Source organism: Leopardus geoffroyi, chromosome A3 (genome assembly GCF_018350155.1).
Source record: "Leopardus geoffroyi isolate Oge1 chromosome A3, O.geoffroyi_Oge1_pat1.0, whole genome shotgun sequence".
NCBI lineage: Eukaryota > Metazoa > Chordata > Mammalia > Carnivora > Felidae > Leopardus > Leopardus geoffroyi.
In genome coordinates this window covers 62,959,408-62,975,816 of record NC_059336.1, presented here as the reverse complement: position 1 = coordinate 62,975,816, position 16,409 = coordinate 62,959,408, and the positions used below count along the sequence as shown (strand labels likewise).

Genomic DNA, 16,409 nt, shown 5'->3' with positions numbered 1-16,409 from the left:
CGGGGAAAGGAGAGAACAGAGCGGGCCTGCACGGTCAAGAAATGCTCTGGCAAAGAGGTGAAGCCCCCCCTTCCAGCTGCCTCTCCCTTCTGTTGTGCTTTTGCACCCCACCAGCACAGCCAGTCCCAGCTCTGTTCTGTTGCTGGGGGCAGCTCAGTTTACCTCCTGGGGCCTGCTTCCTCCTCCGTGAAACAGGAAGCGGGGCACCTGCACCACCTTCCCCCGGGGCAGGGCTGAGAGGTGACCCTGATGCGGGTAAGCTTCGGAGGTGCTTGGAGACTTGGGAAAATCAGCCCCAGCCCAGACTTTGAGAGTCTGATTCTACACAGGGATTGTTGTGAATGAGCTTCCCTGGTGGTCCTTGGAGCAGAAGCCAGGTGACTGCAAGGTCTTCACATCCCCAGTCCCTGACTTAACCCCAGGTTCCACAGGCCCAGACCCAGGCCTTTATTCCTTGACTCGTTCTGCCTGCTGTCCCGGAAGGCCCGGTACAGGTGGGGGCGCCCTGGCTTCCCACCCGTGGGCTGTCCATGCGCCCCTCCCACCCTGGAGAGGTGCCATGGTCAGGGTGGCCTGAATGCACCCCTTCTTCCTAAGAACCAGCCTCAATGCACCCATTACCATTTCCATGGCGCTCTCCTCCAGGGCCCCATGGAAATCGCGAGGCTTTCTGAGGACTTGTGCAGACTTCAGAAAAGACCCCGGGCCCCCTGCCCACCCCGGGCTCGCTGGCCGGCTCTAATCCGGCTCGGGGCTCTGAGACAGAGCTCCCTCTCTCCTCCCGGCCTGGCCGCTCACTCTCCCACAGAGCTGACGTTTCTCTGCGGCCCAGCTGGCTGCAGTTTTTAGAAATAACAATATCCCCGGGGGGAGGAGCGGCGGGGTGAATGGGCGCCTTTGTCCGGGACCCTGTGAAGCCCGATTAATTATGCGCTGCGGAGCGCGGGGAGCGCGGAGGCCGGGCCCCCGGCGGCTGAAAGGCCCGGGCTTGGGAGCGCGGCCCCGGCTCCGCGCCGCCGCACAAAGGGCCGAGAATTAGAAAACCGCCAATTACCCCGCATTTTGTATTTGCCCTTGTCTCGCTGACACTGTGGACGGCCCTCCCCGGGGCGGCTGCACTTTGAGGGTTTTCAAGCCCTTTCTTGGTTACCAGGGGCGACTGGGCAGAGAGGGCTGGGGGTTTGGAGAGAGCGGGAGACTTGGGGTGGGATAGTGGGCGGCTAGGGGAACTTGAGGCAAAGGCGCCCCCGGGGACATGGGTCTCAAGTCTAATGCTCACGCCAAAGGTGGAGGGTGTGAATGCCGATTCCTGGGCTCCGCTCGGGAGGACTCCCTGACTCTGTTGGTCTGTGGTGCCCAGGCTGCATTGTCACAGGCCGTCTAGATGATGTTATTTTATTTCATTTTATTTTGTTTTGTGTTATTTTATTATTTTTAAAATTAAAGTATAACAGTGAAATGCACAGGTATTACATGCGCAGTTTCATGCATTTTGACAAATGTATACATCTGTGTAACCTACATCCCATGAAGATATAGAGCCTGCAATCATTCGAGAAAGTTCCATGGATCCTCTTTCCGGTCTCCCCACACACCCAAAGCAACAACTGTTCTGACTTCTATCATCATTTTTTAAAAAAATATTTATTTATTTTTGAGAGAGAGAGAGAGAGAGAGAGAGACAGAGTGCGAGCAGGGGAAGGACAGAGAGAGAGGGAGACACAGAATCGGAAGCAGGCTCCAGGCTCTGAGCTGTCAGCACAGAGCCCGACGCAGGGCTCGAACCCACGAACTGCAAGATCATGACCTGAGCCGAAGTCAGAAGCTTAACCGACTGAGCCACCCAGGCGCCCCTTCTATAATCATTTTATGAGACTTTGTGATAAGTTGAGTCATATGATATGGTATTGACTCTTGTTTCTGACTTCTCTCACTCAGCATAAATGTTTCTGAGGTCCACCCATGTTGTGTGTATTAGTAGTCTGTTTCTTTTCATTTATCTGTTCACCTGTTGATGGACACCTGGACTCCTTCCAATTTGGGGTTGTTATAAATAAGGCTGCTATGATCATTTTATACAAGTCAAGTGCCTTTTGTGGACATATGTTTTGTGTCTTTGGGGTAAATATCTAGGAGTGGAATTGCTGGGTCATAGGGAAGGGGTTTAGCTTTAGTGGATACTAACCAAACTGTTTTCTAAGGTGGCCATACAATTTTGCATCCCCACCAACAAAGTGTGAGAGTTCCAGCTGCTCTGTATCCTTGTCAGCACTTGGTATTGCCTTATCTTTTTCATTTTAGCCATTCTAGTGAGCGTGAGGTGGTATCTCATTGTAGTTTTCAAGCCAGGTGAATTTAATTGCTAATCTCCAATGACCATGGTTGGGGAAAACTCCTGTCTAGTGCAATTCTTGGACTTGCCTCCAAGTTCCAGTGGGGTAAATATGATTTCTTCAAGACCCCTTGCTCATTGGGCAGAGACCAGATGATTATGCAAGACTCTCCTTGATATGATGCTGTCTCCTTGGCTTATGCCTAGTGGGCCTGCCTGTGTGTGCCTGTGTGTGTGTGTGTGTGTGTGAGAGAGAGAGAGAGAGAGAGAGAAGTGTGGGTCTTGCTCTGCCCAGGACTATTCAGAATGAATCAGGAAGGGCATTTCTGAAGAGTCTCTGCCTGCTACCCAAGCAGCAGCGTCCATGAGACTCTATAGCCAAGAGATGGGCTCAGTCAGGTAGGCGTGGACACATACACACACAGGGACAAGGATAGGGGTTGGTGTCTGGCTATCCTTGACACTTATTCCAAGGGTGCAGACCAACTCTGAGAGTCCCTTTGCTTCAGCCACCCATAGAGAGCCTTAGATATTTTCTGATCAAGCACAGAGGAGGTTCTGGATTCCGTCTGGGAATGAGGGGGGCAGGAGTCCTAGGCTTCCAAAGTCCTCCTTTGCCTATAAGCATTCTCCTAAGTGTGGTTTTGAAGACCCTCCAGAACCTGACCCGACCTATCCTGGTAGCCTTGTGTCTGGCTGCCTCCATTTGACATATTGTACCTGAGCAGTATTGGATGCCTATCCACCCATTGTTGTCCCTCCACCTTATCAATTCATACCATGGTGATTGTGTTCTCCAGAGATGGCTGCACCAAATTATATACCCCCTCCTACATGCTCTTCTGGCAATGTGACTGACATTCCTCCTACTGAGCTGTGGGGTCTGTTTTCTCTCATTGAATCTGGGCTGGGGGGTTGTGACTGCCCTGGCCAATAGAGTACGGCAGAAGTGATGATTTGGGATGCCAAGTCATATACCTTCCACCTGGCCCTCTCTCTTTTGGGGGATGCTCACCCTAGGAACCCAGCCACTTTGCTATACGAAGCCTAAACTAGCCCGCCTGGAGAGACCAACAGAAAAACCATGTGGAGAGGAACTGAGGATCCAACCTACATCAGCACCAACCACCAGATCTGTGAGTGAATGAGCCCTCAATGATTCCAAGGTCCAGCCATGGATGCTCCCAGCCGAGGCCCAGACAACACAGAGCAGACACAAGCCCTTCCTGCTGTGCCCTGTCCAGATCCCTGACCCAGAGAATCTGCAAACGTAATAAGTGGTTGTTTGATGTGCAGCCATAATAACTGGAATGCACGCAATACTGGTATTTCTTGTATCCTCTCAGTCTTACTTCATAATCCCCTTGCCCTGCTCCCAATTCTAAATTTACCTCTTCTCTTCCAGGGGCAGCTTGGATGTTGCCTCCTCTGGGAGCCCCTGGCCTCCCTCTGCGCTGAGCTGCAATTTCCTCTTTGGCACCCCAAGTAGCTGTCCATCTTTGCATTCCCCACGGTGTCTCATGACTTAATGTTTGGTTATTTTCATCCCCCATTAAAGGGCTCCTGGAGAGCTGGAACAGTGTATGTTCCCTCTCTGGACTTCTAAGAGCCTGGCACACAAGTGTTTGTTGACAGATGGTATGTCCCTAAAACAGAGGGAGTGGGGCCTGAATTAAGGAAATCACTGGTCAGCTTCCCACTCCCTGCCCTCATTTCTTCAGGGTCAGGCCTTGAGCAAGAGAGGCAAAATGGACAAGAGATGGTCCTTTCCTTCAAGAGGATTTCACACGGATTGGGGAGGTAGTAACAGAAAGACTAGAATTGACTAGTGTCTGATTAAATGAGATTCACAGTCCCCAGAATGGGGAGAAAACTGCATGGAATGGGGTGGTCAGGGCAGGCTTCCTGAGGGAGGCAAGGACTTGGACATAAAAGCAGAGCTCTGAAACAAGTCCTTTGATAGAATTCCCGGCTTGCTTTCCTCCACCTCCACTTGCTGGGGCTCCATCTGAAATGTGGTGGGTGTGCACACGTGTATGGCTATGGAGGGGCATTGACACATCTCTCTCTTGGGATAGTGTCTAGGGGACGAGCCTGAGCCTAACCACCTCCTGAGTTTGCTCCTCCCTCCTCCACCTCACTGGAGGAAGGGGATAGGTTAAATCGGGTGGGTGTACAGGCAACTAGATGTACACCCGGCAATATGGGTGGAACTTAAAAACGTAGTGTTGGGGCTCCTGGGTGGCTCAGTTGGTTAAGGGTTGGACTTCAGCTCAGGTCATGATCTCACGGTTCATGAGTTCGAGCCCCTCGCTGGGTTATGTGCTGACAGCGTGGAGTCTGCTTGGGATTCTTTCTCCCTCTGCCCCTCCCCAACTTGCACGTGTGCGTGTGCATGCATAGGCACACACTCTCTCTCTCCAAGTAAGTAAGTAAGTAAATAAATAAACAAACTTAAAAAAAAAAACCCATAGTGCTGACTGAGAGGGCAAGAAACAGAATGAAATCTACAGCAGCATGTCATATATATAAACTAAAAATACACAGTACATGCTGGTGGTGGCTGTGTCACTTTCTGGTAGAGGCATGGAGCTGGTGGCTATGGCCTCTGGGCTGGGATGATCTTGGAGGTGAGGGAGCCGAACTGGATCCACGGCCAGGACCGTGGGCTGGCTACTGCAGTTGTAGGGTTTGCAGGCTGTTCTGTTTCTCAAGCCACAGAGCGTGTGGAGCCCCAAGTAAAACACAATTTTCAAAATATATCAAGATTTGCCTTCAGTGGTGGCTATCACAGATTTGGGGTTTGAACCCCAAATCACCAAATGGGGAAGCAGCATTAATACTAAGCATCAGCCCTACTGCCAATAAGGGGGAAATGAGATGCTTGTTGACAAATGATGCTGGTGAATCACCCAGACAGGGGAGAATCTCTTTAGATAGCAGCCAAAATCAATAAAGCTAAAGATTTACTAGAAGGCTAAGCTAAAAAATGAAGAAAATGTATGATGAATTTTAAGTTCTCATTCATTTATTTATATGAGTACCAGCCTTTTACTAAAGTGCCTCAAAGCAAAAACAAAACAAACAAAAACAAAACAAAAAAAACCCCACCCTAAACTAAAAATACACGTACACAGACCAGCAACGTATGCTTTACAAGGCTACGTACAAACACATTAATGTGGTTGCCTTTGGGGGTGCGGGGCACAGGGGTAGCGAACGAGGATCAGAGGGATAAAATGGAAGGAGAGGTCCTTTGTGCAGAAGGAGCAGCCATGAGAGCGTGCCATTGAGAGAGTGATTGGCTCAACTCGTGCACCTGAGGTCCAGGCAAAGAAAAGTCAAAGCCAGAGTCACTTGTGGAAATCACTCCCAACCTGAGGCCAGCGCTCACATCTGCGTGGGCAGGAGGGAGTAGGAATGTGGGCAAGGACTTAGCCGTAGCTGTAACATTTTATTTCTTCAGAAAAGATAAGGAAATCTGAAGCAAAATGGCAAACCATTAACATCTGTTGAATCTGGGGAGTGGGCCATGTGTTTCTGTTTTATTATTATTATTTTAAGTAAATTCTATGCCCAAGGTGGGGCTTGAACTCACGACCCCGAGAACAAGAGGCACATGCTGTACGTACTGAGCCAGCCAGGTGCCATCCTGTGCCATTATTTATTTATTTACTTACTTATTTTCATTTTATTCTTTTTAAATGTGTAATAATTTTAAAAAATGTTAAGAGGTTGTTGATGAAGACTGCAAGATGATTTTGCGACTATTGCATAGGCTGGTCTCTGAATAGTTTTGCAAAGCTGAATAGGTGCTCTGGTCTGTCGGTGACCCAAGTCCCAATAAGGACATGAGGAATTGACTTTAGAAGCTAAAAGCACTTGTAAACAAGGTCTGTAGTAAATGGAGACTGTCATTGCCTGCTACATACGGAGTAAACAGCCACTGGAGTATTTTTTCTGAATGGTTGGATCGGTCAGCTATTGACCGTGTAGGGATGGCCAATCCTAGCTAGACATTGTACAGAACTGCCATGGGCAACTTTTGGAGGGCTGCACAGCCCAAAGTTAAGGCCTGGGCTCTGGGAACCCCCTAATATGGTGAGGAGCCCAGCAACGGAATCTATGGTATAGACTATACAGGATGACTCTTCCCACACCTGGCCACAGCTGATGGGTACAGAGAGAATAGCTGAATCCAGCTGGGTCAATCAGATTCTTTCTGTCAAATTCTGGGATTTTGAACCGAGAGGTGGAGACTGGCAGCTGTGGGGATGGCACTATTTTGATGGAAGTGTTCTATGGAGGAGGTTCATTGACTCTAGATGCTTAGGTCCTTGGAACTGTCCTGCTTCTGGTCTTTCCTGAGGCTTAAGTTGTTCAATCCTTTCTTGAAACTTAATAAATTTATTATCATTATTTGTCAGGGTTGATTGCTATTACTTGTCCTAAGGAGTAGGTTAATAGAATATTTTGTTATATCTTCCAGTGGTCCCCTAGTGCTGCTTCTAATACATATGGCGTCTTAGTTGAGTTTGAAAAAGGTGCCCCTCTGGGGCGCCTTGGTGGCTCAGTCAGTTGAGCGTCCAACTTCGGCTCAGGTCACGATCTCCCGGTTCGTGGGTTCGAGCCCCACATCAGGCTTGCTGCTGTCAGTGCACAATCTGCTTCAGATCCTCTGTCCCCCCTCTCTTCCCCTCTCCCACTTGCACTCTTTCAAAAATAAATGAAACATTAAAAAAAAAAAAAAAAAAAGGAGGAGGCACCTGGGTAGCTCAGTTGGTTAAGTGTCTGACTTTGGCTCGAGTCAGGATCTCACAGTTTGTGTTTTCGAAGCCTGCGTCGGTCTCTGTACTGACAGCTCAGAGCCTGGAGCCCGCTTCCGATTCCGTGCATCCCTCTCTCTCTGCCCCTCCCCAGCTCGCACTCTGTCTCTCTCTCTCTCTCAAAAATAAACAAACATTAAAAAGAGAGAGAGAGAGAGAAAAGAAAAAGGTGCCCCTCTGGACAAATTAGAAAAAGCTGTTCTTTCCTCCAGGCAGATATAGTTCCTCACCAGGGTGAAAGGTTTGGTCGGTGGAATGTGGGGCTGTATTTCAGGCCCCATTCCACTCATTTCCTTGGCCAGGCCCCTTGGTGCAGTGCACAGACTACATAACCATTCATGGCGATCCTATCTGCCCACGCTTTGTATCCTGGCTGATTTGTCCTCCACACAAAGGTGTCATCCAGAAAATGAAGCATTACATCAGACAAGATTTATATTGGAAATGTTGGTCTATCATGCAAGCTCTTTTTAGAACTTTAAGTGCTCGTGACCAACAATGTAATTTTAAATCTTTGTGTGTTGAAAGCCATAGAAAGTTAAGCCTTAAAGAGAATTTAGAAAAACCCCATGGCCTGGTAAAGTCAACAGAAGCCTCATTTTCTTTGATGAGTAATCTGCAGGCTTTCCACCAAAAAGCCTGGCAGACATTCTTGAAATGTCCAGGGACACTCCTCCTGCCCCCATGGGAACACATCTAGCAAGATCAAGTGCACAGGAGTGAGTGGACAAAGAGGTGTCCTGGGCCACGGTGAGAGTGACACGGAAACCACACCAAGACACCGGTGGCCACAGGGAAATAAAGGATCTCAGGGAGGAGAAAATGCCTTGAGAAGAGGCTGCTTCAGCTCTTCTGATTTGTTCATTCATTTTACATCTGGCAGCCTCTGCATCTAATACGGGAGCAAGCTGAGTACAGAGAAGCAAGTCAGGAGCTTTCCCAGGACAGAGGACCTCCTCCCGGAGCCTGTGCCATCGGCCACTGTGTCTACAAGTATAGCAGGCAGTGTAGACTAGCAGTTTAGGATGGGAGTCTGGAATCAGAATGCCTGGGTTCAAACCTCCACTCTGTCACTTTCCAGCTGTGAGACCTTAGACATGGTACTCAACCTCTAGTGATGGTTTCAAAACATGCCCACAATCCTCTGATTCTCCTCCCATCGCTCCTGTCTGTCACTGGAGTCTACATCCCTGCCCCTTGAACCTGGGTAGAGATTTGGGAGTGGCTAGATGAACAGACTGCAGCAAAAATGTAATTTCCAGGGCTAGGTTAGAAAAGAGCATGAAGCTTTTGATGGCTCCTTTTGGGACACTCACATGGGGAGCCTTCAGTGACAAGAAAAGAAATTCAGCCACCTTGAAGCTACTTGGGGAAGTTCATTCACAGAGAGAGATAGATGCCTGAGGAGCCCCCATCACCAAGTGACTGAGAATTCATGGAGAGGTCCTGAGAGAGAACCGCCTGGCTTATTTTCAGCCAACCCCCAAACTTGTGAGCAAAATAAATGCCTGTTATTACTTTGAGGTCATTGTTTGGGGATGATTTGTTATAATGCAATAGACAGCTGACCCAGGCTTTTTGTTACCTGAAAATGGACAGCTGCCATAAGAAAACCGAACTCTGTGGCTTAGGACTGGGAGGTGGACAGAAATTGTAAGGGTTTTGAGGATATTGGAAGGGGAAGCCTGATGGCCCCAAGAAGGCTGCAGGTCAGGCCTGAAAGAAACATGAGGAAGATGTTGTTGGAAGCAGGAGCAAAGGGGACCCTTATCACGCAGTGGGAGGAAATTAAGCAACACTGTCCTTTGAAGTGATGTGGACGACAGAGAATGTACATAGTGACCCAATGGTTTGGGCTAAGGAGACTTTGAAGCAGAATGTTGAAAATGCCAACTGGATTATTTTAGCTACATATGATATAGAGAAAGATGAGTTTAAAAGGAAAGTTTAATTTTCAAGCAAACTTGTAGAGAAAATATTTAAAAGCCAGGGATTTGCTGGGTTTGAAAGTAAATTTTATTTCTCTTTCTCAGCCTCCTCTAGATAGCAAAACATTCTCAAAGTCTGAAAGGGCCTCGGGACAAAGATAAAATCCAGGGTGGGACTGTAAGAACCTTTTGTTAAAACCTCAGAAAGAGCAAATACTTCATAAAATCTTTCAGATAAAGGCCCCCTGAGTATTCGAGAGCATGCCTCACAGATTATTAAATAACAAGGCTTCTAAGAATCTTAAAGGATTGTGCCTCAACAGTCTCACCAGAAGCTCAAGGTAGAGAAGAGCTGATCTTGAGGAGATTTGTAGTATAGCTTTTGGCTAATGGAGTGATGCTTAATAGGATCCGTAGGAAACCTACAAAGTCTTAAATAGAATTGTATTGTCAGATGCACCATCATCTCAGATGGAAAGCTACAGAATAGAACAAAATGAAAAAAGGCTGCACAATTTTTTCAGACTTTGGGCCCCCAAGAAGGAAGCAAGCTGAGAAAACTACTCAGTTGTAAACAGCAGCCATTTTTTAGTGAAGGAAGGGTGATTCAGAAGGTGGAACCCAGAGCCCAGAGGACAGAGACAAGAGTCATTGGGAAACATTCCCAGGTAGAAGGACTGAGGCCTAATCAAGAAACTGGCAATCTGTGCCTGTCTGGAATTCACAATGTCTATGGACCAGGGACTGCTGGGTGCTTCCCCCATGACTTTTGAATGGGAATGTTTACAGTGATTATCCTAGGCCTGCCCCATCATTGTGTGTTGGGGTTGCATGGAGCAGATAACTTTTTCTTAGTTCACAGTCATTAGTGCTCAAGCAGCTGTGCCTGAGATATTGCCTCTGAGGAACCTCTTCCATGATGGGTTTAGATGATGAGATCCCAGTCCTCTAAGCTGAAACCTGATGCCATAATCACTGTTGGAAGGGAGTATGTGTAGTTTGCATGTGAGAGGGATGAAAATAGTTTATGTCCAGAGGATAGACTGTGCTGGTTTTAAACATGGATCAAATTTGTTGACACATTTCCTGTCAAGAAATGGAATCGGGTGCCTGGGTGGTTCAGTCAGTTGAGCTGGAGTGAGTCATGACCCCAGGCTTTTGGGATCCAGCTCCGTGTAGGGTCTGCAATGAGTATGGAGCCTGCTTGGGATCCTCTCTCTCCCTCCCCCCCTCTCTCTCTCTCTCTCCCTGCCCCTCCCCTGCTGGTGCACACACACTCCCTATCTAAAAATAAATAAATCTTTAAAAAAAAAAATAAATGGAATTAACGCCCCCTTGTCTGTACCTGGGTAAACCTTGTTAACTGCCTTAACAAATAGAGTATGGTAGGAATGACATTGCATGACTTCGAAGGCTGGGTTAGAGACAGTGACACACTTCTGTCTTGCTCTCTCTCAGGACATATGCCTTTAGATCCCTGAGTTGCCCAGGGAAGAAGTCCAGCTACTCTGAAGCCGCCATGTTGCAGAGCTCATGTGGAGAGGCCATATAGAGGGAGAGATACCTGAGGAACACCAGCTGGTCCAGCCCTGCTTGTTTGAGTCCTTCTGGCCCAGGTGCCAGATATGTGAGTGATGAAGACTCAGTCACAGTCTGACTACAACCCCAAGCTTGGGCTGGCTAAATAAATGAACCACCTTATTCTTTTCCTCCCAAACCTTCTCCTCTTGGGCCTGGTGCTCTGAATGCCCTTTCTTCCCACTGTTCACCCTCTGTCTCTGCCTTGTCTAGATCCTCATGTGCTAGGGAACTGAAGTAAAATGGGGCTCCTGTCGGGTTCCTGAGTGCACAGAAGCCTGAAGTGAGTTTCCTTTGTGAGGACATTCCAGGCTATGGGCTTCTAAGGCAATGTGTTCCCACTTCTTGGTGTAATGGGAGCAGGTGTCCTTACATGTATAAAGAGGAAAGAGAGGGGAGACAGGGCTCTGGGTCTGAGTTTCAGCTCCTCCATGTCCTGACTTTGGAAACGAGCTGATTTAACTGACTTTCTTATCTGCAAAATAGGCTCAAGATCAAGGCTTCAGTGCAAAAAGTCAACATTCCATCTAGTCATAACACCACCTGGAGCATGGTAGGTGCCTTGGGGTTGTTAACGTCTCCACACCATGGGTAGATCTCATAGATGTGGTGGGAGAAATTTCTGAGTGATTAGCTTTGAGAGGGATGGATATTGACTGGGCAGGGGCCTGAGGGAAACTTCTGGGGTATTCCAAATGTTCTGTATTTTGATTCAGGTGGTATATACATACATAAAAGAATTCATCGAACTGTACCGCTAAAATTATCGTGTTTTGCTGTGTGTGTGCAACATCTCAATAAAGAAGTTGAGAAAATGTTAGTGTCGCTTCCTTTCATGCAGGAGTGATCTGTAGGAAGGAACTCTCTAACTGCCAGGACTTTTATTCCCCTCGGAACTGTCTGGCCTTTACTCTTCACCCCAAGCCCACCCTGACAGAAGCCTTGGGTGGCGCTCTCCTAGCGCTTTGCATGAGCTGGCTGGCACTGCCATATTGGGCCTGGGGCAGATTCCAGGATGGAACTGGGCTGGAGAACCTGATAGCCTCCTGCTCCAGAGGGTGCACAGTGGCTGAACTGTGGGGTCCTAGATGCCACTGGTGGCTGGTGAGTGGGAAGGGGCTTTCCAGCCCCAACAAAGAATCCAGGGCTTTTGGTGGGCCACAGGGTGTTCAGAAACAGTGAGCCACAGGGGCATGTCCTTGGCACGATGGGCCTGGTTCCTGGAAGGAGAGGGGGAAGGGGCTGGTGCCGAGGGCATCCGAGCTGGGCCGAAATAAAGGGCTTGTTCTCCTCACAACCCTGCTATTTGAGGACCTGGGGCCATGACGTCCCTCAGAGTTTCCATTCTCTGCGCTGCAGCTGTTGGTTACGTGTTTCATTCAACATGCTTTGCAGGAAGCAGCAGGCTCCACATTCCAGGGCTTTTAGTCATTTTTTCTCTCAGAGCTTTGGGGCTGGGATTAGAACGTCCTTCAAACCACACTGTCCTCGGCTGGAATCCCAAGAGGAAGTGGGTGGGTCCCTGGGGGATGAGAACACAGGCCCAAATTCAGGGGCGGGATGAAAAAAGATTAAGGCCAGCACAAGTAAACTCCTAGAGAGATCACGAAGCTGAGGCCGAGGTTTGGCGAGGGTTGGAGGCCTGTGGGTGGTGACTCTTGACCTGCCAGCCATGGGCCAAGGGGGATGTAGAGTTTCTGGTGTGTGTGTGTGTGTGTGAGAGAGAGAGAGAGAGAGAGAGAGAGAACAGAGTCGGTGGTGGCTTTTCATTCCGAGGGTCCCACATGCTCGTCCCCTCACTTTGGTCGGGCTGAGGGAGAGTGTGACATGTGGTTCATTTGCTGCAGGGGTGAGTGTTGGGTTTGGTGAGTGTTGGGTTTAGAAAATGGACCCCATAAATACTTGAACCCAGAGAAACCACAACAAATGTTTGCTGCGTGTCTGCTACACTCCTGGCTCTGGACTGGGTGTTGGGAATACAGAGGGGATAAAACAGACTCCATCCTGTCCTTGTAGTAAGGCCTGGGAAATATGGCCTGGAAGGTAGCCACTGGGGTAAAGGAGACAGAGGAGCAGATTAAGGGAGTGAGGAGTGGTAGACAGAAGATTCTGGTGGACAGAGACGAGGCAAGTGTAGACGCCACCATAGATCACTCAGATGGTGCAGAGCTGAGACAGCATGAAGGAAAGGGCAGAGCCCAGGCAGGGTACTTAGTAGCACAGGGTGGCTGAAACTCCGGAAGGGAGAAGGTGGTGGATGCCGGCAAAGTCCCGGGGGTCCTGAAGCCTGAATCCCCCCTCAGATCTTGAAAAACCCCAGAGGGAAGGGCCACCCAGCTGGGTGCCACTCTTTCCTCCGAGTAGCTGGGGCAGAAGGAAGGAAACCCTGTGATACGAGTCTAATCCAGCACTTAGACAAAAACACCAAAGCGCCTTTGCTCCCTTTGGCAGAGAGAACTACAAATGGGCCCCCCATCCTGGTCTCCCACCTTAATCCCTAAATATGATGAACTATCAAGGGTCCGATTCTGTAACATTATATGGCAAAGGGATTTAAAAACTAATTAAGGTTCTGAATCACTTGACTTTGGGTTAATCAAAAGGGAGATTATCTGAGGGGTGCGCTTAATCTAATCACGCGAGCCGTTTAGAAGCAGAGAGCTTTCTCTGGCTGGTGGCAGGAGAGGAGGTCAGGGATTTTAAGCATAAAAGGGGATTCCATGTACCGTTGATGACGGGAAGATGCAGGGGACCACGTGGAAGGGAAGGGACCTGGAGAATGTCCCTAGGAGCTGAGAGGGACTCAGGGGATGACCAGCGAGGGGGCAGTACCTCCCTCAGTCCTACAACCACAGGAGCAGAGTCCTGTTAGAACCTGAAGGAACTTGAGAGCAGATGCTTTCCCAGACCTTCTAGACACAAGCCTTGGTTTTGGCCTTGTGAGACCCTGAGCAGAGAATCCAGGTGAGTCCACCTAAACTTCTGACCTTCGGAACTGGGAGATAATAAACGGGTGTTGTTTTTAGCTGCTAACTTTGTGATAATTTGTTATGAAGCAATAGACAGTGAATAACACCCCCACTTTCTCATTTCCTCCAAGAAGGTGTGTGAGGGGGGTACGATGACTCCCCCACTGCAGACGGGGCAGGCTGGGTGAGCCGATCTGTTTGCACGTGTCCAGACCGGAGCTCAGGTCTGAGCCCAGCTGAACCTCAGGCGCTCCGCCTTGGCCTTGGCCGACTTGGTGTCTCGTCTTCCCACTTAAGGCGGAAGGGGAGGGCTGTATCTTACACACCCCTTTATGAGAATAGCCCAGCAGCTCCTTCCATGACAGGCTTCAGGCTGCAAAGTTGTCCCGGCCCTGCATCCCCTGCAGAAGAGCAGAGCTCTGGGCAGAAACAAGACAAGGGCAGTGACCTCCCCCTCCCCTTTCTTCTCAGATGACAAGTCTGGGCTCTGTCAAGGCAAGAGCCAGGGGCTGGGAGGCAAGGAGCAGGAAAGTTTGGCTACGTCCTTCCGCACCCCCATAAAAAAGCATTCTCTGACTGGTGGGTGTGGGGATGTTTAAACTTTACACTTGCTTTCGGAATCATTTGTTGGTCAGGTACCCCTGGGAGTCCAGAAATATTTGCAAGGAGGAAGGTTACGTTTCTGTTTTATTGATTAAAAGGTGCTAATGAAGCTTTTTTTTTTTTCATTTCCACATGAGGTCTTTTCTAGAAATCTCCGATTCTTCCCAGATGGTGTCCGGCTCTTTCCCCACAGCCGCTGGCAGGGTGGGGCCTTGAAAGTAGGGGTTTTGTGTCTGGCAGACCTGGGATCTTAGCTCTGTCACTTACCCACTGAGAGTGGGGGTGGGTGGGGGGCGGGCAGGGCAACCTCCCAGGCCTCGGTTTCTTCGGAAAGACAGTTTCTGAGACACAGTGGGCCAGCAAGTATACATACAAGGTGCCCGACAGGCAACAAGGGAGGAGTAAACATTGCTTTCCTTCTCTGCCTGCCTTACTGCAACACAACAGCCCCCTTGGAAATATTTTTTTGACAACTAGAAAATAATTTTTATCCTGATGACAGGCGGGCCTGGTCGACCAGCGGCAAAACTCTTCCGTCAGCAAAGTCTGCCTGTGTGCTCCACCTTCTCAAAGCCACTTCCTCGATCTGTATCCCGTTTCCTTCTTTCGGGCTCTGGCTGGCCAGATCCCAGGGCCCTGGGGGTGGACTCGCTGGGAAGCCTTTGAAAAACTCTCAGAGTTCAGTATTCGGGAGGGAGGGTAATCCCTCATCCTGGGGACGGATCTCATGGTTGAATCCCAGTTCATGGGGCAGACAGGCAGAAGAGGGATATTTTGGGGGTGGGGTGGGAGGTGTTGCCAGGTCCCTGCAGATGTCTGGGGGGGGGGGGGTGGGGACCATGAGAAGTGGCTGTATACAAGGCTTCCTCCAGCTTGGTTTGTCTCAACTGCGTGTTTGGAGTTTGGAGATTTGATCCAAATCCTCTTAGATGTAGGTTTTGCTGTCAAGGAATCTCGGGGGTGGGGGGTGGGGAGGGAGAGAAATCTGCTCGATTTAAATTTTTCAAAGTTTCCATAGTGAGAGCTGAGCTGAGCAGGTCCTGAGAATGGGGCATAAGGTTGTCATGTGTTTAGGGGGTGAGAGGGACTTCAGGGTCTGGGCCCAGGACCCTCAGCCCCACGGCAGGGAAGAAGAGAAAGGATGGAGGAGTGGGGTGACCTTCGTTCTCTCCTACTGAGGAGGTGGAGACCTTGGGACGCTCTGGGAGGTAGGGTGATTCGGGCCCCCAATCCCCTGCCGTGCACATCCCTGGGGGTTAGGGGCAAAGCTGGTTCCTCACAGGGCTGCCTTCCGGGGCAGAGGCTGCAGGAGGTGCCAGGTGGGCCTCGGTGAAGTGGGGCCCGCTGCCCAGGCTGGGATGCCGAGGCTGGGGCCGGGGACTGCCCTCAGCTGCCTCCGCCCTCCTCCCCTGAGCTGTGGGCTCAGAGCTGAGCCAAGCATAAAACAGACAGCCTCTCTCCGCCTTTCTGTTCCCACCCCCATCCTGACAGAGTCTGGTTTTCATCACCCATTAATCACTGAAGCTTCCCACAGCCTGTGTCTGTCTGTCCACACTCACCAGCCCCCTGGGCCCTGAGGGGACGGATAGACAGACAGGCAGATGGTCTCTGACTTGGGGAAATTTAGGGTCACAGCTCCGTACGCCAGGCAGGGGAGAGGCTTGCTTCCTGAGCGTGTTAGGTCATCCCCGCCCCCAGCCCGGCTTGAAGCTGCCAGCCTGGCCCACCTCACCCTGGCAGCAGGCGACGGGGGCCATTAGCTGTCCTGTTCACCAGGAAGGAAATGGGTTGGAGGGCCGAGGAATTCTAATTAAGCTTCCCCAGCTGGCAGGCCTGCTGGCGGATGGGAGCTGGCATCTCCAAGCCCGCTAGAGTTGGTGCCAGCCCCGTTCGGCCTGGCCCGCCGGATGCCCACCTGCCGCTGTGGGAACCCCGGCTTGGGGCTGCCTTGCAAACTCCCCGAAGATTCTCAGATGCTGGCTCAGCCTAGCTCTCTCTGGCCCTGTCCTCATCTCCTTCAGCCTCCTTGCCATGACTCACCTGAAGGAGGTGGCCCTCCGGGGTCACGTTGCCGTGTGGGACCCCACCCGGCCCCACGCTGGAGACATGGGTTCTGACCCGGTTCTTCCCTGACCCACTGTGTGTAACTCACAGCCTCTTTAGGTCTCAGCTC

The 16,409-nt window shown here is 50.2% G+C and overlaps 1 pseudogene; it reads left to right on the top strand.

Annotated features, from left to right (window-relative positions):
* The first annotated feature begins 4,833 nt into the window (after positions 1-4,833).
* On the top strand, positions 4,834-5,325 carry LOC123579690 (annotated as a pseudogene).
* The last annotated feature ends 11,084 nt before the right edge of the window (positions 5,326-16,409 follow it).